The following is a 25,978-nucleotide window of genomic DNA, read 5'->3' as shown; positions in this document are numbered from 1 at the left end:
CGGGGACTTCGAGAACGCTTTGTCGCCTTGTTTAAGCTGGAACTATAGAGCAAGCTAGCGGGATTAGTTTAACATCGACATATTTAGTGCACCGCGCTTAGAGGTATTGCGTATTTCGCAGAATAGTGGACTTGCAATGCGCAAGGGCAAAATGCTTTCGGGGACCTTGGGCACTACAAACGCGCGCACTGATAACACGAAAGGCCCGATAGGGATTTTTTGCTTGCGCGCTTAAAGTCCGCTGTGGCGCTGGGCGTCAGCTAAAAGCGGTCTGATTATCTCATTTGCACGGTATCTGGTATAAGATAGTAGGAGGGGAGAAGCGACTGTCTGACGGGGACGGTGGAGCGTTGCCTTTGATGCGTGTAAATAAATCGCCGCAAGTTCTGGTGTTTGGGCCTCTAATTGTGATGGTTAACGTTTGATAAGTTCTATAATTAACACTCACCGCGCGCAATGATTATTTGTTTTCTAAGCACCGTTCTTGTTCGCGCATCGCTTAGAAGTAAGAGCACACTTAGGAGTGCCACTCGACAAATGTGCTATCAGACATCATCCTCGAGAAGGTCGGCATTAGAATCCACAGAGAAGCACGAAGGACGAATTTGGGCAACTTCTTTTGCTTACCATGGTCGTTTCCGCGTGCTGGATAAACAGCCCGGTGCGCGTAGACACGAGCACCAGATTTCCCGCTAGAATAGATGTGGTCCAAAACAAGCGTCTATAACGTGTTTCCAGCTTCTTTATCGCTTCCGGCGCACGCAGTTGGCGAAAGCATGGCCTTCGTGACTGACCTGTTGTGAGCCATCCCGGGGCGTGCATTTGGGCGCCATCACCTGCCTGGGTTGCTCAGTGGCTATAGTGTTGGGCTGCTAAGCGCGAAGTCGCGGGATCGAATCCCGCGTGCACATTAAAGAAATCCAGGTCGCCCAAAGTTTCGGAGTCCCCCACTACGGCATGGCTCATTATCAGATCGTAGTTCTGGCACGTAAAACCCCGTAATTTGTTTTGAATTAATTTGGACACCCTCTATAATTGTAACCGTGAAACTTTACCAGCTGCGGCCTCCGTTACTCCGAAGGCTCATTGCCGCCATCCAACGATAAAAAAAGGACGGGAGGCGTTTGCTCGCCGAGAGTGAAAGCAGGCCGTCGGGAGCTCTTCTTTATTCTGCACGTTAAACTTGCGGCCGCACTCGCGTGTGCTGTTCTTGCAGTCCGGCCGCGTCGTAGGCAGCCGAAGCAAAAGACTGTTCGATCGGGGCCGATATCTCGACCGTTGGTGTGCAGTGGCGATTAGATTGCATTGTCTGGTCTGGGAGGGCCTCTTAGTGAAATAGAAGGGGGGGGGGGGCGAAGCGGATGGCAGTCAGATAGAGTGGGTGACAATTTTTCTTCCTTTTCAGGGCAAATTGGGAGTGACGCAGCCGACACATTACGCGTTCTCTACCTGGCCTTAAGTTGGCGCGTTTGTGTCTTTTGGTATACCTTCGCTTGTCTTTAAGGGCTGTATTCCGGGTCGATCACTTTCGGGAAAAAAAAAACTTTCAGTGAATGCTGATTGGCTGAGCCGGCGCACAGAACGCCCGTCGCTTCAGTGAGGCGCCGTGCATAACGTCACGTCACGCAGATGTGAAAAGCATCCCTGGAAGTTGCTATTCCTGAGTGACCTGGGGACGTAGCTCACTCTGAAGGATGGGCCATAAATCAGGCGAGGCTGGTAAACTGGTAACTGGAACGTGTGAAAATTCATTTTTACTTGATGTAGATATAAACTATATATTGTATCTACATATTACAGAATATAAAATAGTTACGTAACAAAAAGAAAGACGAAACGAAAATTAGTGACCAGTCAAGATTGCCTACCCAGGTAACCTGCACTTGCCCCTTCTCCTGCACCTAGTTCACTTCCATCTTTCTATTATTCGCATTGATATATATTCTCTACGGTGGTTGCCAAGACGGATGTTCGTTGTATGCAGTCTTTATCCACGGCATCATTTTGACGCTCCGCCTTTGGCTCGCGAAAGTTACATTCCTTCAAGTCAGCACCCGCCACGGCACGTCATTGAACCGCGACGTTCGAATAACAGTTCATTTTTGTGAAAGGGTTCGCCTTTGTGGTAGGTGGTTTGGAGCTGCTATATTGATAGCTTTCACGTGACGTCACGGACCCAGCCTCTCACCGTGTAAGTGCACTAGCACGGCGGCAACGATAACGTCAGTGCAAGCCATCTATAGTTAATGATAAAAACCACAGCGAGTAGCTGTGTATTCACACACAGGTAGCAAGCCGCCCTCCACCCCCTCTGTGCCTTCAGCTTGAATGAAGCCACAATGAGCCATCTGAGGCGGACGCCGTCCTTTCTGTGCTGTTGCCCACTGTGTCAGCATCGCGGTATCTCCCACGTTCAGCACTTCGCTGCACGTTTTGTGTCTCGAGTGCGCGGCATCTTCAACTATGGCGCCACGGTCGCCTGTGAAATGGTTATTTTTTTGTTTTTTTTTTTTTTTTTCGCAGACGCACACGATGGTGCGGCCGACTCGTCACAGCTGAGAAGCGAAAGAGAGGCCGACTATCTCTCGAGATTGCATGATTACGGATTCGCCTTTGTTCCGCGACGCGAGAGACAATGCGCCGTTCTTCCACTTCCTTTTCTCAGAAATCTCGGACACCGATATTTCACTCTCGGCGTGCACCGGACAGAGATTACGGCGCGTGGAGAGATGCGGAGCGTGTATGTATGCCTGCCCCCCTTATCTTTCTCGTTTTCCCCTCGCGGACTTACTTTCGGCCACCTGTCGTTACATACTGGAAGGAAGGGGGCGGCATTTCTTTTTCGCCTGTATCTCCCGGTAATTATAAAATTCGCTCTTTTCAACTGAGCGCGCGAGTGGGCAGCCGTCGAGGCGCTTAAATCGATGGGGGCTGATAGCCGGTAGCCAGTTTGGCCATTATCTGTTCGTACAGCGCGCGGTCTGCGAATGAGCGTACGGCGTCACAGGGTCGACCGGGTCGATAGGTGACGTTGGTAACTTGGCGCAATCCGCGGTAGCCACGGCTGTAGCGCAGAGTGGCGAACTAGGCCATAAGGATAGATTGCACGGGAACGAGAGGAGTGATAAGCGTCCCTGCGACGGAGGTTGTGTAGAGACGTGCGAAGCCTTGTGTCATTCTGCGTGGCGGAAACATTATGTTAACGTGGTTAGCTGGAGCAGGATGTTGACGCGTGTAATATTTTCCATTCATTCGCGACTGTATGCTGCGAATGAAGGATCAAGGAATGGTGGCGCTCACATTTCGCTGGTTAAATTAGGCTAAGAAGCGAGATTTACTAGTGTTGCATAATAAGTTGATCGTATAGAGAACGTGCGTAACCTGTTACCTTACGGTGTTAATATACAGTGTTAAGCGACTGAAACGTGATACCCGGAGCGGGCGGCAGTCGGCGCTTGCGTTACCTGCGGGTACTGGAGGCACTTGAGCTGATGTATTGTGGTATATACGATGAAAACGAGAGATAATTCGGGGAATTATGATTGCCTTGGGTCCCCCAGCTGGGGTGCCTTAATGCGCACCTCCTCCCACGCTCCGTGGAGAGGAGTACATCGACGCATCCTGTGCCCCCAGCGATCACCTATAGCGCCCCCTGGTGGCCCGATAAGCGCCGGCAGCCGTGTACGGTCTGATTATCGCGTTTCAATCGTTGAGCACTGTATATACATTCATAAAAGTGCAGCTATTTCTATAAAGCGTCGCCGACATTATTGCTTCGATTCGGGCTGTCATTAAGCAATTTCCTGCCGTATGGCGCCTTCTGTGGCTACCCCCTCCCCCTCCTTCCCGTTTTCCCCCCCTCCACACAGTGCACGATTTCAAGTTTAGATATCTGGACAATCACTGCAGAGACACGGATGGAACACGGACGTTGTTCGCTTATATCTTTCTCCATTGTTTGCTCTCTTTTCACCGGTCTGCGAATTCTTCGGTGCTCGAGAACCTCTCAGCGGTCGCTGTCAAGCCTCCCCGCGCAGACCGCAGGCGCCGTTGAAGACGACGGCGCCTGCATTGTTGCTCGCTTTGAGAAAGCGTCTCGAGGAAGTGCCTCGAGCATCTTTCTTCGCGCTCTCTAGTGGCTCCCCGACAACGCCGTACTTTGCGCGGCCGTTGTTATCCGGGGCCGTTTTGTCTTCGCTGTAGTGCTGTGCTCGAGTGGCCCACTGCTGAGAACAATGGCTGCATGAGTGCGGGGGTGCACGAAGGAGAGAGAGACGACCCGTTCCGGATCCATTCCGCGGTTGCAGTGCAGATTGGGCCCCCCTTTCCCAATATCTCCTGGTTGGCGACGCTGCCGTTAAGCAGCGGCCTTGACTCTCCGAGATTCCTTTTCAGTGTGAGCTGCTTACGTGCTTCCACGTGGGGTCACGAGTCGCGCCGACTCCCGGCAATGACCCTTGAAGCAACAAGGAATAAGCGTGGTAGTTGCAGAGCAGACTAGTCAAAACGTGTCACCTATGTTACTTGTGGCCTTTGGTTTTAGTTGAAATATTGTAATTAGTAGGAATATTTACCAGAAGTTATGATTAGTTAGAAGAAAGAAGGCGGAAAAAAGCATGTTGCTTGGCAGTCTCAATTAATACTTTCATTTAATACTCGTAAGTGTACAGCGGGAGGTTAAGCGTGATTAACTCACGAGGTTAAAAGGCGAGGTTAAATCACCAACTTGCCCAATCAGCCACCTTGCTAAGTTAGTTAATAGCGGCTGATTTGGAAACAGGTTCTGCCGTGTCAGTCGTGGCGGTCTTCATCATTCTTGAAACCTAACTTAAACTTGTAATCTTTTTTTTCCCTCTTTATGTCCTTCGCTCCACCCCCAAGGCGCCGAGCCGTGCTCTCTAAAGGGCTGCAGAAAATGGCGTCTCTCTCTCTCTCTCTCTCTCTCTCTCTCTCTCTCTCTCTCTCTCTCTCTCTCTCTCTCTCTCTCTCTCTCTCTCTCTCTCTCAATTTGTGATTGCCCTACAAGGGTGTTGCTTGGGCGAGTTGGTGATATTTCATTGCGGTGTTTTACGCAGCGCATGGTTCTAGAATTGTTCTAAAAGAATTATTTCTCCTCTAATCTTTTTCCCCAATACCATTCATGCGCTGCGCAACACACAGCCTCGTAATTACCCGTGTCGTAACACTTCATAGTGCAACATTTTTGGTCGCTTAACTGCCAACAGGGAATTAACGAAGTAGGTTTCTGTCTGTATTCTCATATTACTATTATTATTATTATTATTATTATTATTATTATTATTATTATTATTATTATTATTATTATTAAATTATGCGCGTGTAACTTCATTCTTCGTTAGAGTAAGTGGGATGGCGCTGTAGGGAAATACGTTAGCTTGGATCGGTGCTTTCGCCGAAGCGTCTCATTTTTGTTGAGGATCATTCACTCGCCGCCCGAGGGATCGCTCGTTTGTTGCAAGTGACGCGGCCCGTTTCGAAAGTAGGGATCGAATCTACTGTGACTGCGAGTACTGGCTGCGTCGTGTCGCGTCTTTGAAACTATCGGCGTTCGAATGTCGTGCTTTTGTGCCGCGTGATAAGCAAGTGTGGTAGATACACGTTTACCTGCTCTCCGTATCCTTGTTCATGCCTAACGAGCATCGTTTATGAAACTACTTTTCGCGTCCGAATGTGATATTTGTTAAGGAGCCGGGAAATGGGATAATAAACATCGACGTGGAAGTCGGCTAAATTTAACTGTTTCGTTTGCTTGTCAGTCGGATGACAGTGTTTTACGCGGTATTGGTGGAAAGATTCCTTCTGACGCGCAACGTTTCATAAATGGTGTCGCAATAGTGTCGCTGCGTAAGCAAGGACGACTCAGGCGATAGCACAGTTCGCTCGCGCGGATGTCGGTCAAACTGCTGTGGCACTGCAAGCGTCAATTAACTGCACCTCCCCGCGCGAAATACGGGCTATAATTCGACGGTTTGCTTCCATTTTGTTCGTGGCGCAGTTAACTACAGAGATATGCAGCACTCCGTCTTTACCCCAATTAGCAATAGTCGTGAGTTCGGTGGGAAACTGCCGCAACATTGAAAGGGAAGTGCATGTCGGCTCCTTCTGTGACGACGCATTAATAACGTGACCAGCGACGCTGGTATACCTTACAGAATGCTAAGCGTGAGCGGGGGGGGGGTTAAGCATATGCCTGTGTACAAGCGCGATTAAGAATGCGAAAATGGAGCTTCTTACGTCGAAGACTACGCGACGAGTGGGAGGGGAGGGAGGGAATATGTAGCGTGTAAAATGGAAAGCACGGCAAGATAAAGCTAAATAAGAAACGGTTGGAACACTTTGAGGCAAAGAAATCAACTAAGAGAAAGCGCCCAAGCGAGAGGAGAGTGAGAGACTCGAGCTGGCGAGGGAAGGGTTTCAGCTGGTCGACCGATCCCTCCGGGTTATGCCTCGGGAGGCGCGCGGCGAGGCTCTATTCATTCGCCTAATTCGAGCGAGAGCGCCGCGCCTTGGCCGCGCGCGCACCGAACATCGAAGACGTGGTCGTTGCTGGCGTCGATTAGGGCCCGCGGCGACATGTCCGCGCATTGGGATCACGTCCTGCTGGACCCCCGCGGTCGCCCTGGGAGACCGCGTCCGTGCGAGGCCGTGTCCAGGGTCCGCCGAATCGGGCCTCGAGCGTGTATGCGTGTGTATACGTGTGCCCGTCGCAACGGCACGTCCGCCTCTTGTACGACAGCGCGCAGCATAGTGCAGCGCGTCGCCATGGGCCGGCTTTTTTGTGCTCGGGATCGCCGGTGTCGACGCAACTTGCGGCAGTGCCAAACGCGATCTGCCTCCCCCCCCCCCCCAATCTCTCTCTCTCTCTCTCTCGAACCCAACTTTCTCCCGTATTTCCTTTTACTCACTTTCTTCGTCTGGTCTGGCGTTTCGTTTTGCCCCCCCCCCCCTCCCGCACCCCCTTTCTTTTTGGTCGTAAATGTGTACTGGGAATGCTGCTCACAGAGGAACACTGCTGCCCGCATACGGTCTCGTCCCTCCCCCTACCCCTCTTATACCAGTCGTCTGCCATATATCTCTCTTACGTGTCTCATGCGGGAAGGTGCCCTTTACTTTGGCGTCGGTTTGCACTAACCCCAGTTCCCGTCGTCTTCCGTCGTTGTGCGACGCAGTGTCCGTGTCTGGCTGTGGATTCGTCTTGTTTTATTACTATTATTATTCTACCTTTTAATGGTTGTCGCCGGATTCGTCTGGATGCGTGCGTTCACGCGGTACAAGTCTTGCTGTGAGCATTTATTGCCGTTCCTTTTCAAATTCAGAAGCCTCTGCGCCGCCATTGAGACAGTAGCTTTACGCCTTTCCTAGCGACCGCAGATTAATTTCCTTTGTCCCGTGTTTCATCTCTCTCTCTCTCTCTCTCTCTCTCTCTCTCTCTCTCTCTCTCTCTCTACACGTTCGCGAGGCGAACGTTGTAAAGCGTCTGCCTGGTGGCCATCACCAATGGTGATTTTGTTAAAAAAAAAAAGCAAAGCACAGTCTCTTTGCTGTTTGTGACCAATGCGACAGGCGACCTGCTTTTCCTGGTTTTCTTTCTGCTTATGCAATGCCATATAGCTTTCGATGACGGAGGTTTTCGTAAGGTGGAGCTGTGCAAGATGGTTACAACCATATTTCACAACTTTTCTTATTTTAGAGCTTAATAAAACCAAACAGAAAAAAAAAAGCTATGAAAATTACATGGCCGTGGCTCTCTCGTGTGTAAATGCGGTGGTGTATACCTTCTATCCCAGCTAAAGTTAGCCAAGCTGTTCAATGACAAACAAGATTTAAAAACATGGTGCAAGATATATTTGCAGGACCTGCAGGCATCGGTCGTCAGAGGTCTGGCGACCGAACACCGTATGGCCTAAAATCGTATCTTGCACCGCATTTTTTAAATATCTTTTCTTTTCCTTGCTTCCTTCCTTCTTTGTTCTTTTTTTTTTGTTGAACAGCTCTGTTAACGTTATCTGGAACACCCTATAGATTGTAGACACATACTACCCAACCAAACTTCTACGGCAGGCCACACGCCGTGCTCTCCTGGCAAGCGCACATGCGAGACCCCTGTGTTTGGAAAAGCACCGTCGGTCGGGTGCCTTAGTAACGCCGTGCGCGGTGCAAGAACTCGATTAACCAAATGGCCTAACAGGGCGGCAGCAGCAGCGGCGCACGTTTCAAGTTCCGAGCTTAGAGCGCGCGTGACACACCTGGTACTTGAGATTTGACCGACAAGGGATTTCGCTTGTTCCGATTCCCATTTCGTCTGGGGATAATTTATTTGTTTTGCCGTAGGGGGGGGGGGCGAAGATTAGGCTCGGAGAAACACGCCGGTTGTTGGGTCCGCTCACGATTGCGCAGCGCGTCTGGCTTCATAGCCATGAGCTGCGTATGTACAGTCGCGTGCAATACGGCCTTCGACATCGAGGTCTAAAGGGGCCCCAAGACTGCACGGCTGCGCCGACATGCGAAAAATTGCAGACTTACCTAACACAGTTTCAATTACTGGTATTTGTTAAACTAATACATCGTATGTCAGAGCTGTCGTGCAGTCTTGGAACCCGTTCGACCACGGCCAAGAGTGTTGCAGGTAACATTGACAAGCGACTGTGCATCTGTTCGGTGAGAGTGGAGTGGTTACGTGGACGTGCGAAAGCCTATCTGGTAGGGGGCACTTTCACTGTGTCTCAAGAAACTGACACGAGTACGTCTATGGGCAGATCCTTTAGCCGATATCGTTCGTGAAAGCTGGCTTACCTACTGTACGAGGACTTCTGGCAGGAAGCCGACTTCGGTGGTACTGTTAGTTTTACAGACGTTTACCTACAAACGAAGCTGCTAATGTGTGCATGTGCAACAGTGGCAACAGTATGCGTCCCCATCCATACATACGCATGCTATATATAAATGAATTAGCAGGAACCACAGCGTCGACCCTGGGCCCTCTCTCGTTGGCCATTGAAGCTTGACCGTTTGCACCGTAAACACATCGTGTGTAGCTGCAGCGGCGTCTACGATGATATAATGCGTAGTGAGGCGGCGTGCGGTCATTGTGATGTTCTACATTGTTGCTGTTGTGTATGCATAAACACCACCTATATCGATTTAATGTAGTTGTCTTCATCGTGTTCAATCGCATTAGTGGATCGAATAGAAGGAACGTCCGCGGAGTGCTTTTGGAATGGCCACCAATGGGCGCTTGTCTATCTGTGCTCAGCATTGTTCCGGCCTTCAACGTGATTGACATGAAAGGTCACCCTGCTATCAGGCCTATCATACGTGTCCAGCATGTTAAGACCTTGCACATTGGAACGATTCCATTGAGTGGAGTTGTACTGCGAAAGCGCATGCCCCGTTATCACGGGTTCGTGTAGTCCCTCGGCTCATGTTGGACAGGGTATTTAATTACGTTTGCGCTACCCTGTAGGCAGTTACATGCCGAAGAGATAAGGACGATTATGAATTATTGTGCTGTTTTATAAATGGCGTGCTGCTTTAAGTGCGCCGTCAGTAGTTAACAGTTTCAGTTTCTGCCCGTACAACAGTGCTACCCGCCGTGGTTGCTCAGTGGCTATGGTGTTAGGTTGCTGAGCACGAGGTCGCGGGATCGAATCCCGACCACGGCGGCCGCATTTCGATGGGGGCGAAATACGAAAACACTCGTGTGCTTAGATTTAGGTGCACGTTAAAGAACCCCAAGTGGTCGAAATTTCCGGAGTCCTCCACTACGGCGTGCCTCATAATGAGAAAGTGGTTTTGGCACGTAAAACCCCATAATTTTTTTTACAACAGTGCATGCGGATTTTCATCATTCGTTACATGCACTCGTGCATTCGTGCGCATGTTTGTTGAAATACATAACGTGGAAACCGCTTCTGGGCGCGCATACTTCTAAACTAGGGATAGTCACATGGTAGCTTCTAAATGAACAGAAACCTTGATCATTCGCGGTTTACACATTCTGCAGCCTCATTACGCCCCCTAAAGTAGTTATTTCTAATTAGCGAGTTTTAACGAGTTAAAACTGTGTGTGTTAGTCTGTGAGCTGCACTGTTCTTAGATATTACCAAGGAAGCCTTATTTGAAGCTATCGTTGTGGCGCTGATGGTAGAAAGCAAAATGTACCACGTTACGTAGTATGTCCAGCATTTCTACTTGTCAACTTCGCTTCGTAAATGTGGCTGCATTTTTTGTTCCCAATAAGCCTTCCATGTGCACCCTGGGACAGGGCTATGCGAAGCAACAATGTATTTCGTTGCAGGTTTAGGAACTTCCAAATGACTTTGTGGTCAGGGACAGTTCAAAAATGAAGCTGGTAGTGTCCCTCAAAAGAAACGTGTACATGCTCTAGTGGATCGCTCCGTCGTGGCAGCCTTCTCCTTGGTTATCCTTTGTGGCCTGGAACATCTGCGATGTGCAAGGTCACGAAAGCTCTGCTGCGCTTCTAGAGGTCCATCAACCATACGACCACCAGTTACGGACTGAACGATGGAAGCCGGCGCATATATGTGCGCATGCAATTCTCTCCTCCTTCTCATCATTCGCTCCCCATTCCCCAGTGCAGGATATCCATTCGGGATCAGTCTGGTTAACCTCCTCGCCTTTTCCTTATCGCTCTTCTCTCTCGCTCCCTCTCGGCGTTGGTGTGCGCCCACATATGGGTTGGGTGTCTTTGAGGAAGTACTTTGGATAGCAGGTCAGGGAAATCTGAATTCTAAGCATTCCTTTTCAGACTCCTTTTTCCACATGACTCCGTTTTGCACAAAGTGCGCTGCGAGTCCCTGCACCTGTTGAGTTCGGCTGTTCGTGCATGCGGCTCGTGACAGCGACGTGCCCATCGTTGCTGAACAACTGGGGCGCCTCCTCATCGTGCCGATGACATCTGTATAACGGGTCTGTTTCTCGAAGCGCGGAGGGGCCAATGTCAGGTACACTCGGCCACAAAATATTGCGGGACGCGCGAGCGCGTGTGAAACGGCCCTCCGCGCCTCCTGGCGGTGCACCCGGTTGTCGAGACCGACGCTTGCGCGCATGTGCGTCCCTCCTTGACTGCAAGCGCGCACGTTTCTGCATTTCCTCCTCGCGCGCCGTCGATATCCAAGTGTAGCCGCGAGGTGCCTCTCTTACGATTGGCGCTGTGGCGGTTTCGACGGGCAAAAAAAAAAAAAAAAAAAAAAAAACTATGTGAAGCGTGGGCTGGCGCGGGCCACTGCGGCCGCTTTTTGTCGAGCCACGAGCGCGGACGCATAGGGCGAGGTTGAAAATGCAACAAGTAATTTGCTCTTTTGTTTTTTTTTTCTGCGCTTCGCTTTTTCGTGGCCAATCTTAGTTCGTTCTTTCTTTTTACGAACGGTGTGTTCTCCCGCAAAAGAGCGTGGCAGAAGAGGCGCTCTATAGGAGGAGACAGGCAAGACGAAAATGAGCTTTTGATTTCCGTTATCTAAACGAAGTTGTTCCCGTTCAAGCCGCCACAGCGCCAATCGCAAGAGGGTCACCTCGCGGCTGTACTCGGTTATCGCCGGCGCGCAAGGACAAAGCGAAGTCATGGAGCGGACGCGCATGCACGCAAGCGTCGGTCTCGACAGCTGAGGTGCGCCGCCAGAAGGCGTGGAGGGCTGTTTCACCGCAAGGCTCACGCACCTCGCAATATTTTATGGCCGAGTGTACATCACGTTGTTTCGGAAGAAGTTTCTGCTACATTTTCGAATGATGACTAACTGCGTGAGAGAGAGAGAGAGAGATAACACTTTATTTTCATTGTAGTAAGGGGGTGGAGAACTCTTTCCCGATTCTCGTGATTGTGTGAGAGGAACGGGTGGAGGGGATCGCTTGCTCGTAGACATGTAGAGCGATAGCTGTACTGCTCCAGGTACAAACCCAGAAAGCGGCTGGTTCCGTAAATCTGAGCTTCAAGCTCAGCCGAGGCAAAACTGGGACTTAGCCTGCCACTACCGGCGGCTGCTGCGTACGCCGCGTGGGCGCTCATATCTTGAAAGCGATCTGCTATGCGGACAAAGTGCGCGGTCGCGCGGGCCTCGTCTTCGAAGCGATCTGCGATGTGTACAAAGTGCGCCGAGTGCTGATAGCTTTGTATGCGCTGTGCTTTCGGTCGACGCTTAGTTCGCGTTGAAGCGAGACCCAGCCTGAAGGTCAATTCGCTCGCTGCTGCCACCGCACCGTGCAGCGTCTGTGTCCTTTACCAAACCAAGCAAAACCGTGATATCGCTCGAATAACTTGGGTTAACCGCGTTTAACCGCGGCAATTTTTTTACGGTCCGTTTTCTCGCAGTACTGGACAGGCGTGCTACGTCATCCTGTGAGCCACCGTAGATGGACCATTCGCTCTCTTATTGAATGTCATCGTAGCAAACCTAACGGCGCTTGCGGAATTTTCCGTACCGAAAACAAAAGAACAAATAAATGAACAAGGCAGCAATACTGTTCTCGGCGTGAACGTTGCTGATAAAGCTGCGAGTGACACATTCCGCCTGTGACAGTATTTTTAGAGAACAATTCTCTGGTGTCGTTCCCCTCATGACATTTCTCGAGTGCGTCATATCTTCCGCGGTTTATCTGAAGAGGGCATCGTCAGGCCTCGGGCACCATACAAGCGAGATGCAAGGTTCTCGCCTTCGCCTGCGTGGCGCCTTCAGTGAAATCGTATTTCCGAAACGGGAATATTTTTGGCTGGTATAGTAGAGGAACCTTTATTATTTGCTTGTTGTGACACCTGCTCTTTCTGCAAGGGTGCCGTCGCTGGTCATGTTCGGAGCGTTTCCTGTTTTCCGCAGCACATTCCATGGCCTGTGCACTGCGCCTCCAGGTCAACGGAAAGTGTACGTGGAGTAGCAGAAAAAAAAGCAAGCAAGCAAGAAAAGAGCGAGAGAGAGAGAGAGAGAGAGAGAGAGAGAGAGAGAGAGAGAGAGAGAGAGAGAGAGAGTAGATTACGCTCTTTAAGCAAGCTCTCTCTGTGATTTCGCTTAATAAGCTGAATTGTCCTAGTCCAACTAATGCAGCCGTGCGTAGGTAGAATCCTGCGGGCAACTGTTAGCAGACAGTTTTTGCGTCCAAGTAGCCCACTGCGAGGTCGTTTTGGGTCGCTGCGTGCATTTATTTACTGCCCATAGATAGTTGAACTACTGCCGCACTAATTCTCCGTCATATACTGCGCTCTTAGCACCTACTGCATCTCTTCGGTCTATTTCTAACGAACGTCCAGCTCAATGTCTCTTTCTTCTTTAGATGTTCGCGTAAGAAATCAACACGGCTAGCCTATTAACTGAATCATCTATCGATTGAATGAAGGCTGTCAATAAATAGGGTTCAAAATGTTTCTTGCAAGCTGATGTATATTCAAGCCACCCTTCCAAGACTTGAGTCGGCAACCTTCGTTGTGCGTTATAAGGGCTCAAGCTATGTTTCTTGCCGGAGCTACAGTAGGATACAACTTAAATAAACAGCAGTTGGCAACCAAGGCACATGGATCGTGCGGGGTTGTGTTACTCCGCTAGCCGATCACAGAAGCAAACGAAGTCGTCGTCATGCGACGTTTTCAAAATGGCGTCGTACTCGATAGCTCCGGAGCGTCTGCTGTTCTTGAAGAGTATTTTCATCGGCGGAAGCGATGAAGTGTGCAGCAGACGTGGACAAAGTGTACGGAGTCTGAGCATTTCATTCTTCAAAAGTCCACGGTACAGTTCGTTTTAACTGCCGAGTCTTTCTTACTCATGAAACTTGCCAACTGAAGTGAAACTTGACAACAAATAGTTGCAGCGAAGCAAGCGTTTTGTTCCAATTCAATAAAGAATTAGGCTTTCACCGTTCCACTATAATATACGAGTGAAAACTTATAAAATTACGTGCTTATAATTTTATTTTTATAATTTATAATTTTATTTAGGTAACGGGGAAAGCTTGAAGTACGAACTACTTGCAGCCTCGCGTAGGAACAGTGACTGGCCGTTATGAGGGCATGGGCGGGGCTTCACTGCAGACTTCAGTTGTATCCGACTGTAGCAGGCAGTGCTAGCTGTGTAGAGCATGCAGCGGGCTGACTTTGCTGTAATATTGTTCACACTCGTGTAATAGCAGCACAGCCGAGTTTGAGACAGAAAGTATGGAATTTATTTGCGCATAGATTTTACGCTCGTGCGATTCCAGTCCCTAGCTTTACGAATATATTTTTGTGAAGGAAACAGCGTGCGAATACCATATATCCGAGACGAGCCGTAGACATATCCGCTCGTCGGCGGCTGTTGTACCTTGCCAATGTGGTTCAAGTGAGCGCCGTCCACTGATACGTGAAAAGTTAGGCAAATTTCTTCCGACCTGCGCTCGGTGGTTTGTTCCATTTCGCGAACGCAAACGCGCCGACACTGTTGAACTCCTTCGCACAAGATCGCTGTTTGATTCTTGCGATACGCGCAGCCATATTTTTTCACAAAGCCTTTCTCGCAAAGCGTGCGGCTATTACGCGAATCTATGCGGCATGCTGCCTGACACCCACCAATCGAGCGTCGCAATGCTCACCGTAATGTATGGATGCGCCGCAGTATGTATAGGTGGGCGGTGCCGACTTTGCCTAGTGCGTTTGTTCGCGGAAGCAAATTTGCATGATTTAGCGTATTGCGTCCGACGCCTACGTATACGTGATCGAAATGCAAAGAAAAAGAAAAGAATGGAGGGCCGGTGTCTGTCGCGATGTCCCCGATCGCTATCGGTGATAGGCGCGCGTGACCTTGCCGATCGCGCATTGGCCGTCATTGTTCGGGCTAACAGCCTTTATCGTTGGTAGTCCGATGAGTAATTGAGCGAATCGTCGTGCTCGCTCGCGTATGCGCGGGCATGCAAGCGCGCAGGGTCCGCTCGACTCTGAACTTGCACAAATACCGGCGTGACGGCCGTTAGATATCTATCAGTCTTTCTCTCTCTTTGTGTTACGGAGGGCCGTTTGTTTGCACTCTCATTTCGCGCGGGCGACGAAGTGGCTGGTATCTCTTAAGGTCGCCGGTGGGTTGTAACGTGCAAACCCGTGTCCCGCTGCGCGCATGCGCATTGTCTATGGAGCGTGCACTCGCACGCACACTTGGCGGCAACAACGAAGCAAATAAAAAGTGATGTAGGTGAGGGTTACTTACCGCGAGCATTTCCTATGTATCTATGGGTTTGGCTTTGTCACATTTATATTTCAGCATTCTGCAAGAAACTTCGAGTTGTGTATGGCGAATAGTTGAAAGAGAGGTGGATTAGTTGCGTGCTCTCATAGCTTTTCTTTTGTGGTGTTCAACCATTGTGAGAATGACAATGTGCAACTTATTTTCAACGAGTCGTTCGGACACGTAGGTGTATGCTTAGAGCCGTGAATGGGAATCGGCAGGCTTTGGATTCGCACGGTTGCCTCCCTATTTTGCCAGAAGTATTCTGTTATTCCACAAGCCATCATTCGTCATCATTTAGTGCGCAAAACTGCGTTACATTACTGTGCGTCTACTTCTCGAGGTTGCCGTTCGAAATCCATTACGCGTGCTTGCCATTGTGGTGAAATTGCACGCTCTTTTTCTTAATTTCATCTAAGCCGCCTGCTTAAAGACAGTAAAGTGAGCGTCGAGTTCTGCAGCATTTGACCGAGGAAGCATTGCGCAGCATCCTTAATTGTTCGAAGTTGCATCACACAGTTGGCAGTTCACTCCTTCTTCATCTGCCCTCTGCGCACGGGGTCCATAATAGGCACCACAGATCGAACAAGTAATCGGTTTTCATTGCACCCGCTCTGTAATGTCCGCTTTGCACAACAAAGGCCGCGAATGCGAGACCAACTGTTACACGCGTGGGTTTCTCTAGAAACTATCGCGCACAGCCTCTGGGACTGCCGTGATTAGAGCACTGAATGCCGGACGCTCAATGCCGTATATTGTCTCCATTGGACGTTCGACCTCTTTCGTAGAGAAGATTCTGGGGGCGTGGAACGACGCTCAAAGGGTACTGCGAGAAGCAATAGCGCTCTTGTGATTTTTATCTGAGTGGCTTCATCTCCAGGCAGTTTAGCGCCACTTGACAGCTGTGTCTTGGCAGCTGTGTCTCGTGACGTCCTGCCCGCAGGTCATGTATGACCATCGTTCGTGTGCAAAGTTCACCGCACTTTCTCTCACTTTCATTTTCCTTCTTAGCCTGCCGACCGCGCAGTAGTACCAGGTTACAGACAAAACAAATTCGGCTGACCTCACCGATTTCTTCGCATCGAACTTTCTGACTCGACATCGACATTTATCGTGATACCGAGATTCATTCCGTACTATTCCATGACACACGGTTTCCCAGACGTGCGACCGACATCAGCCGGGTTTTCTTTGTCGCAGCTTCATGCGAACAAACTCCCCTTTACATCCGGGCGCGGAGCACTTCATTTGGCGCCACATGTCTCGCCTGTCTCTCACTGAGGGTCGCATGCGGCATGCGCGGCGCAGCCATTGTCTCCCAGGATGGGAGATAAGGGCCACCTCGACTCCCTGAATTTAACGCCGTCTGGAGAGCCCGTTCGAGTGGTGGGACAGCGGAGAGCTCCGTTTACACTGCTGCTTCAGCTGTAACGAACACGAATGGTCTCCTCTTCTGCCCCCTCCCCCAACCTACCCAGACACACACCCTAGCTTGTATGATGACTGTCCTTCGTGGCGACATGCATACCAGCCACGCTTGCAAAGCGACTATGGTGCTCGATCTGTCGCTGTGTGCGAGGTCGCCGGTGCCGTTCCGGATCGTGACGGCCATGTTCGGTGCGCTTCTTGAAGAAACTGCAGTTGTCGAAGCTAATTGTTACCGCTCTGCTACGGCGTCTCCCCATAGTCTGCGGCATTTATTTTGTAACGCAATACACCATCAATCCTGTTAGCGCGTCCCAGAGGCGAGATAAGCGCCAAAGGGAACGGCGCCAGCGCTGAGGCTTTAAAAATGCACCTTGAACAACAACAACAAGAAAAAGCTTCTGTAGAAAAGATGCAATTAGTCGCGACGGGCGTATTGACTTCAGTAAAACGTGGTGAAGGCAGAGGAGTTAAAATGGAAACAGTGAGAGCAGGGCGCGCGTGGTGTAGGTGCTTAGTGGTCTCTATGTGTATATTCCTTTGTTCTCGAAATACCCATCGGGAGGAGGATGAGGCGGCTTCTAAGATGCTCCTACGCTGTGCGGTTGACGCTGGGTATAAGACGTTCCTCTCGCAGAGCTACTCTTGTGGCGCACGTGCCGAAAATAATCGTGCGAGGCTAGAAGATGACCCGCACAATCGTGACAACATTACCTGATGGGGTCCATCGAGGAGAACGTGCCCCAGCAAAAGGAGAGAGAGAGAGAGAGAGAGAGAGAAATAAAAACGGTGGTTCATCCACCCTTCAGACAGGACAGGCGACTTTAATGCTGTTGTAGCAATCCATCTTAGGGTTCGTGGGTAATTGTCAATGATATGTTTTATATAATTATGAAAGACGGTGCCAAATAACCAGTGACTCAAGTTGATACCAAAGCCTGATTCATTGAAGAGCGGCAAGTACGCAGTGGCATATACCCAGTGCTCCATGTTTGCATGAAAGAGGTTCATTGAAGAGAGAGAGAGAAACAAGCTTTAATGGTATGCTGGAGATGTTAGCCCCGCTGTTCGCCTGACATGCTACACACACGCAGAGAGAGAGAGAGAGAGAGAGAGAGAGAGAGAGAGAGAGAGAGAGAGAGAGAGAGAGAGAGAGAGAGAGTAGAGATGTTTGCAAAGTTTTGTTAAGGTTCGTGGCCCGCAATAACGTTAGCAGCGCCTTCGTGGCGCGTAACGCACTGGTGGTGCTTTGCCATGGTCCGAGAATGCGCTGTAGTGTCAAGCTCGAGTCCCGTTTAACGTGCAGTGACGCCTTCAGAGACTCTCTCTCTGATGCGTAGCGGTTGCAGTCCCACAGAACATGTCGCAGGTCTTCAGGGACGTTACATTCAGAGCACATTGGCGAGTCCGTGAGTTGAATCTTACACCTGAAGTAGTTTGTGTAGGCTTCGTTGAGTCTTATGCGGTAAAGGTATGATAGTCTTGTCTGTTGAGGCCTCGCGGCATGTGAAAGTCGCACTATGGATCTATTTTGTTTAGGGTTCCGTACTGGTATCTGGCATCCGTCCAGAGGGATCGCTGGAGACGCCAAGCGTGCGCACATACCAGTGTCGCCGCGTATTTTCTCGAGAAAGGTATCCGGACCATTTCGCTCGAAGTGTCGTGTCCAGCTTTTGCAGCATGGTCGGCAACCAGGACGTTGCCTCGTATTCCGCAGTGGTCTGGTAACCGCTGCAGCACAACGCTCTGATGCAGTTCGCAGGCTTTATTGCATAGGCGTCTGACGTCCATTACGAGTTGTTCATGCACGCGCGTCGACTTCAGGGACTGCAGGGCCGCACTTGAGTCGGCGAAGATGACCCATTGAAGAGCAACACATACGTAGCACCAGTGGCGCATGCCCAGTGATCCAAGTTGACGTCAGAGCGATTCAGTGAAGAGCACCACGTATCCAGGTTTACGTACCCAGTGACCCGAGTTGGTCCGGCGGTTGGTTTTGAGCTTGGTTGTCCCGGCACTGCAGCCCGGTACTCTGCCCATTTGGCCACCGGCTACCTAGTGACACAAGTTGGCGAGAAAGAGGTTAGGCGCGGCCATAGATACATAGATACAAAGACATACCGCAAACTGGCGTAAGTTTCAAAATAAGGTTAACATCATTAATAGAAGGAGGACAGAAATTTACCTGTCGCCGTTGGAGGGCATGGCGAAGGAGTCGCGACGTGCGGGCGTCTTGCGTTTATGTATAAACTGGATAGGCTGCATACGCTGAGATATAACGTTGATGCTGTTTTCAGGGGTGCATGTCCCTGACGTTTTCTATTAAGGAAACTTATATTGTGCCCTCAACTCCCCTTTCGACCAGTTGTTCTGTGGTATAAAGCTTGTCAACTGTTCTTAACTTGAAGAGCCAGCCCGTAATCCGCAGTTGGGGCAGACGCCAGGGAGAACTAAATTAGTTTAGGCTAGTCTTTTGTGACTGTTTCCTCGTCTATTCGATGAAAGAAAGAAAAAAAGAAAATGAGAGGAACAAGTTTTCAGAGGGAAAAAGAATATTAAAGCCAGTCTAGCTAATTTCGTACACAAATTAGGACGAATGTGGGCACCGTCGTAGATTTGTGATGGTTCATTTGTTTGCAAAGGCTTTCCACCTCCACAAGTATTTTTTTTTTTCTTTGGCCGAATGCAATGAGATCAGTTTCTGTATAATAAGCAGCTGGTGATCTTTGGTGAAGCATTGCTAAAATTTATGGCATGAAGAGTTCTTGTTCCTTTGATTATTATTTTTCTAACTTGTAATTGGTGCTGCCGCATCCTGTCTTCACATTTACGCCGTCCATTGCTCTACGCAGTACGGCCGCTGTCGCTGTAACTGACTTGTTGCTTGAAAGGCGTGGTATGCGAATACAGTTAGTCTCGTGGCGTAGTGGCGTATTGTCCGTTTAACTAAAACATATGGAACATTCTGATGTTTACATACACCGGGCCCTGGCAAGCTTCCGGTGTTCTTCTCAGCGGCTAAACAAGGCAACTGCCAGCCGCGGTAGCGCCGCAAAGCAGGAGCCCGCAAAATTTCAAGTCGTAGCGCAAGTGATGACAGTCTTTGACGAATGCTCAGTGCCGGTTATGGAGGACACTCTTTCTGGTGTGCAGGTAAATCCCCTCTAAGCGCAGATTAAGTGGGCGTCTCGTACGTGTGACATCTTTAAAGCACCTCTAGCTATCTCTATCTTTATTGTTAATAAAATAACGCGGCTGGTTGGACACAGGACTGGAACGTTGAACTTTGTTGGGACCGCAAGTTCACCGCTGGAAAAGGCACGTTCGAACTCTCTGCGAGTCCGCGCACTTGAGTTCTCGGCGCTCCGACACGGCAGCTTGCGCTCGGTTGGGTTTAACCTTCCTGTGCGGTCGCCAGCCATCGGCGTACGCACGGCGCTCTCGCATTCGGCCTGCCGAGCCCGTGCGACCTTTTCGGCGTTTACGTGTTGTTCTTGGCCAGCTGTTGCGGGAAGGCTCCGCGGAAGGTGGGCGCGTGCCTTCGCCGCGCGGCGTTCGTATATGGGCAGCGCTGGTCCAGATTAGATGCTCTCTCTCTCTCTCTCTCTCTCTCTCTCTCTCTCTCTCTCTCTCTCTCTCTCTCTCTCTCTCACACACACACACACACACACACACACACACACACACACACACACACACACACACACACACACACACACACACACACACACACACACACACACACACACACACACACACACACACACACACACACACACACACACACACTTGCCTCAGGGCGATTTGCGGGGAACGGCGAACTTGAAGCGGGACACTGCGGAGAGAGATAGATTATCGGGCCGACGGGCAGCTTTCCTTGAAAGCCGCATATAGAAATCGGAGAGATTATTCCACACCCAAAAGACGGAGAGAAAGAAAGGGAAAAAATGAATAGTGAAAACGAGGAAGACATAAAAGGGATCGTTATGCCGGACTGTCAAGACAGTCTGCCATTGCGTAAAGGGATCTCGAGCGGAGCGTATTCTAGTGTGTGTGTGTGTGTGTGTGTGTGTGTATTACAACGTAAGAAGCCGCGAAACAAGGACACCAAGGACAACACAATGGAAATTACTTGTACTTAATAATTGAATTAAAGAAATGATAAATTAATGGAAATGAAAATGGATGGAAAAACAACTTGCCGCAGCTGGGGAACGATCCCACATCTTTGCATTACGCGCGCGATGCTCCACAAATTGAGCTATACCGCGGCGCCGTTCTCCCATCCACTTCCATTTCCATTAATTTATCATTTTTTAAAATTCAATTAGTAAGTACAAGTCATTTCCCGGTGTTGTCCTTGGTGTCTTTGTTGGCTGCTTATGCGATGATTAATAAATATCGGGCCCCTCGGTTAACACACACATATATATATATATATATATATATATATATATATATATATGATTTGCCCGGGCGTGGACGGCGTCACCAGGCACGGCTACTCTGCTACTTCCTCTGTCGTCGTTATCGTATCTTTTGCCAGCGTTGGGGGCGGTACGTGAGAGTGGTAGTTCTGCCATGGCTGACATTATTAGCCCGTCGTTGCTGGGCGTCGATCGAGGGGGGCAGTGTTTCTTCGTGGGACGGTATTCTGTTTTGAAGCCCCGAGAACTTTTCGTTGTGCACTGGTAGCGTTATCAAACCGTAGGTTCCTTGTAGCAGTATCTGGACGTGCCGTTCTGACGCACGAGTTGTTTCAGCACGTTACTGCGTGTGGCGTACTGTGCAATCGTTGGAGACTAACGCCTTCGGTTTGTGCCCACTGCCGGAATAGGACGCGTGTGCCGCGCGGATCAACGAAAATGTTTCGTGGCCTATATACCGTTCGTTCCGCCCGTGTCGTTGGCCATGCTCGTACGAGATAGAACTGCCAATCATTTGACTTTCTATTGTTACGTTTATTTGCAGTGAAACCTTACTGCACAGCTTCTTGTCAAGCAGTCGAGGCCTACTTGGACGTGACGCGAACGTACAGTGGGCAATAGAGTTGATTAGTGATAGTGAATTTTGACTTGAATGATTTCGCAGGGCCAGTATGATCTGCTTCATCTTCATTGTCGGTCTCTCCACTTTTACCGACGTAGGCGTATTCTACAGTTTAGCTCAGCTGTCAGGTTCCCTCTTCGCTGCGCCTTTTTCTTCACCAAGGCGCCGCGTCGATGACGCTGTTTAGGGCGCGGCAGCTACGCTGGTTGCCTCCCCCAGCACACGCGTTGCGTGCTGGCTTCCCAGGCTTAATAGGCATTCCAGACCTTTGGGTGAAACGCTTATCTCATCGGCATTGCAGAGAAGCTGACTTCTGTGCTGCGAGGCAGTTGCACACGGCTACAGCCCTAACTTCGTCCACTATGTGGCATGCGCTAAGCCGAAGTCATCGGATATGGGAGCCATATGCGATGACTTCGGCTTAGCGCTTAGCGCTCCGTTCGCGAAAACATTGGCTCGCGGCGACGTGGCCGCCTAGTGACGCGAAGCAACGCCGCGGGGCGTCGCTGGAGTTTTCGGCGCTGCTGTTGGCTAAGGACGTTCATTAATTGGCCTTTTGCGTCATGCCCCTGCGATTGGAAACAGGCCCGTGCCCCGTGGCCAGTTCAAACTTCAATGGGTCGATCGTTGGCTTCGTCATCACATCAGCGCGCGAACCGTTGGAACGAGGGACGAAAGCGCGGCGAACTGCGAGCAGCGAGGGAGGGAGGGAGCGCCAGCCTATCGGCTGCATTCGCGCGCTTTGCCACCTATTGTCTTCGCCCACGGCCCATCGACGCTTAGCTGATAAGCGTTTTCAAAGATGCCTTAAGCTGCGGCGCCGACGGCCGCTGCCGCTCACTCCTGCTGCTGGCTTTTTGGCTGTGACACGCTCTGCTGTTCCATCTGGAATACGCCCGCCGTTCGGTTGGAGGAGCACAGCGCCACCATCGTGGATCTTCCAGGCGGCGCGGACCGCACGGCGTCGCCGGGCTCGGTTCCTTTGGGTTTGATTTCGCTCAGATCGCTTGCGTCTGTTGCTGATTCCTAAGCTTGTTGAAATCTTTCTACTAGTGGCGCATGAAAGCTGTATAACGGAACGTATATCTGGCACTGCGGTGGGACGTCTTATTGAACGTGCCACCGTGTTTAACGACTGATGCCTCTGCGTCGAAGCTTACCGCTACCGCTTTCTTGTGGTTTGCGAAGTCTAGTGGCGTGATACGGTGATCTGCTTGACTTGCTGATCGTAGGCATGGCTCGTTCGCAACATTCCGTTTTTTTTCTTACTAAATACTTGTCATCATTCATTATACCCTTGTTTTTCGTAATCCGTGCTCAGCATGCCGGGTCTTTTGCGGTAGATGACGTAACTCGATGTCATCACTGTTGCCTTCTCCTGTAGACCCCCTTTTCCGCTGTTGGAATCCATTCTGAAAATAGAAGTGTAAAAGGGGAGGTTGGTGCAGGAGGCCAAGGAAAGGCGAGGGGGTATGTGCTGTAGAGGCGCAGAGTGCAACGCCTACTTCTCGGAATCGCACAAAGCCGCGCTCTTTTTATTTTTCGTCTCCCTTTTTCTTTCCCCCGCGTCCCATTACGGGGCACGCTCGTCTCGTGCCACCGAGGCAGTGTTATCTGGCCCGCCGCGATTGTGCCATCGCGGTAGGTGTGCCGGCATGCCCGCCTTCTCTCTTTTGTTGTGCGATCAGGTATTGTCACACGGCCGATACGAGTGTGGCCTTGCGTATCACGCGGACACACTTGTGTTTGGCCTTCCACCGCCGCTCGCTGTGCGGTTGAATCGAACCGAGCTCTCCGCATCGCGCCAGAGAATGTGGTTCTGCGAGCCGTGCCACTGGCAGTCGCCTCTATCTGGGCGTAGTCCAGCGTCGTAGCAGTGACCTTTTCATGCATTGTCAGACACGAGAAATATTCTCAGATAAGTTTTTTTCAATTGGTAACAGCTGCCTTGTACGAAGTTGATTTGTGGCTCGTGGCGGATTGACTTGAACTGTCGTATCTTCTACATAAATATGGCCGCATAGACCAGAGCGGGAGAACCGCTATATTTAGTTAGTTTGATTGTTCTCCAGCTTTGCATAGAGCATGCACGCGTTTTCGTCGACTGTCGCATAGTTTCGCCTCTGGGCGTCAGCACTAGCGCAAGACAGCGGTCTTCAGAAAACGGCACTCTTTTTGAGCCACGTGTTCCGGCCTTCATATCAACGCCCCCCCCCCCCTCCCCGTAGCAGCAGTTTTAGGCACTAGAGGCCACTCGGGGAGGCCATCAGTGCGCTGATGAGCGTCCGTGGACTCTCACCTCGGACCTCTTAATGCGCGTAATATTTAATAGGACGTCTTCGGGCGTTTAGAAGAACTTGTAGCTGGTCAAGTTGGCACTCTGTCTCGGTAACAAGCATAAGAGCCCAAGAAAGCGCTCTCACATACATACACGCACGCACTCACACACACGAACGTCCAAGACCCCCTCTTTTCCACGCAAGCGCTTCGGTCGACACCCTTGTACTGGTGAAGGACGCGCAAACTCCGTGCATTGTATGATAGGGCTCGTGTCAGCCGATCAAAAAACAAGAGCCGGCCATGTTTCAGATGGAGGAGGAGGGCTCGTCTTTTGTGCACTGCCAATCCTTTCCCTGACGCTTCCTTCCAAATTGCGCGGAAGGCGATCAGAGGCGGACAATAAAGGAGCTCCATTCTCGTTGGCTCTCTTCTGGTTGGCTGACACAACCCGTAGCTTTCGCTGCATAGAGTTGCTTATGTGGAATCTAAGCCTATGGGTGACGATTGGACGTTTGCCCATTATGTCATTGTCTTAGTAACTTTTATCTAGCGTGCTGTCGCAATCGCTGCACGCTATTCTCTTGTAATATAGGTATGTCTCCGCATGGCGGGTCCCTGTTCTTTTTTTTTTCACCTTCTTTTTCCAGCTGTACAGGGTTTCAGCAGGCGCAGAGAAGCCACACCGACTTAAAAATTTACGTGCCAGAACCACGATCTCTGATTGTGAGGTGTGCCGTAGTAGGTAACTCCGGATTAATTTCGACCACCCAGGGTTCTTTAACGTGCACCTAAATCTAAGTACACGAACATTTTCCATATCGCTCCCGTCGACATGCGACCTCGAGCTTAGCAGCGCAACGCCATATATCCCCTGTGCCACCACAGCGCGGGTATAGCCACACCGTTCTTCTGCCCGTGCCGTCTCCACTGCGGGGTAGCCCGTCCCCGTTAGACTTTCTGCTGTGTAGGCGCCGTTGTTCGGCGTAACCATGGCGAGGGGGCGCGAACCCACGGCCGCGATAAGGGAGTCGCATCGCCTCGGCGTCATCCCGCTCGAGGAGGGGGCCGTTCCCACGCGGTGAGCTGGCCACGCGGTCGCTGCCAAAGTCTGCCTCCGCAGCCGAGGCAATCTCGCCCTCCCGGTGCTTGTTTTCGACCCCGGAAGCGATTGGCGACCAGCGTGCGCGCGGATGTGTGCGGCGCATGTTGTCGTGTTTGTGTGCAAGCATGCGCTTTGGACCGCCCTGGTCAAAGGAAGAGCTGATAATGCGGCGACATGCGAGGGAGGAGGCACACCACCGCCATTGTCTATCTTCAGCGCGCCCGGGGCGTTGCTAGGCGGGCAGAGCGAGCACGCGCGCGCGCGCTTGTTCGTTCGGGCATGTAGCGGCGCCTTTAATGAACGAGTGAACCGAGCCCTTGACGGCACTGTGGTACGGAGGAGAGAGGTAATAGATGAACGGGGAAGCTCGTGGTAGCCGGCATTGCCATATTTTTCGCCCTTCTCTGTGCACGTGCCTCTGCTGTTTCGTAGGCTGTGCACCGAGCCAAATTTCGTTTGCCACGTCGCGCCTGTCTTTTGTTGTTCTCTTAGGTGGCACCGACGTTAATAACGTCCTTTGGAGACGTCTCGCAACTCGTACAGCCGAGCTGAATCGCCGTAGCAGTAGGAATTATAAGCACGTTGGTAGAAAACTGAGTTTCGACTGTTACGTGCCGTGATCTTGCTTTGGACGTTTCGAGGCTCTGCACAACGTTCAGAGTTCCGTTCGCGGGGACGTTACAGTTAAAGCATGGCGCAGTTTCAGTTCACGCGCTTTCTGAATTGGCTCGTTGTCATTTATTTTATTTATTTTATTGTCATTCAAATTGTTCTCATAGAGGTTGGCCGAATCTAGACCGGAAACTCCTCTTGTGTCTGGCTATGCTTGCTTTGCGAGTGTATATCTTGCTTTGATTTGTTGTCTTAGTGAAGGCAAAACACTCTCGTGAAGTATGGAAGAGAAGACGCG

At 50.7% G+C, this 25,978-nt stretch overlaps 1 protein-coding gene across 1 annotated transcript in view; it reads left to right on the top strand.

Moving 5' to 3' along the window:
* The window catches only part of Polr2H (DNA-directed RNA polymerases I, II, and III subunit Rpb8), a 131,346-nt gene that overhangs the window by 71,454 nt on the left and 33,914 nt on the right, over positions 1–25,978 (top strand). The gene's annotated exons all lie outside the window — the stretch shown is intronic.

The sequence above is a fragment of the Dermacentor variabilis genome, chromosome 5 (assembly GCF_050947875.1).
Source record: "Dermacentor variabilis isolate Ectoservices chromosome 5, ASM5094787v1, whole genome shotgun sequence".
NCBI lineage: Eukaryota > Metazoa > Arthropoda > Arachnida > Ixodida > Ixodidae > Dermacentor > Dermacentor variabilis.
The sequence above is the reverse complement of the archived record's forward strand: the minus strand, read 5'-3'. Positions and strand labels throughout refer to the sequence as shown.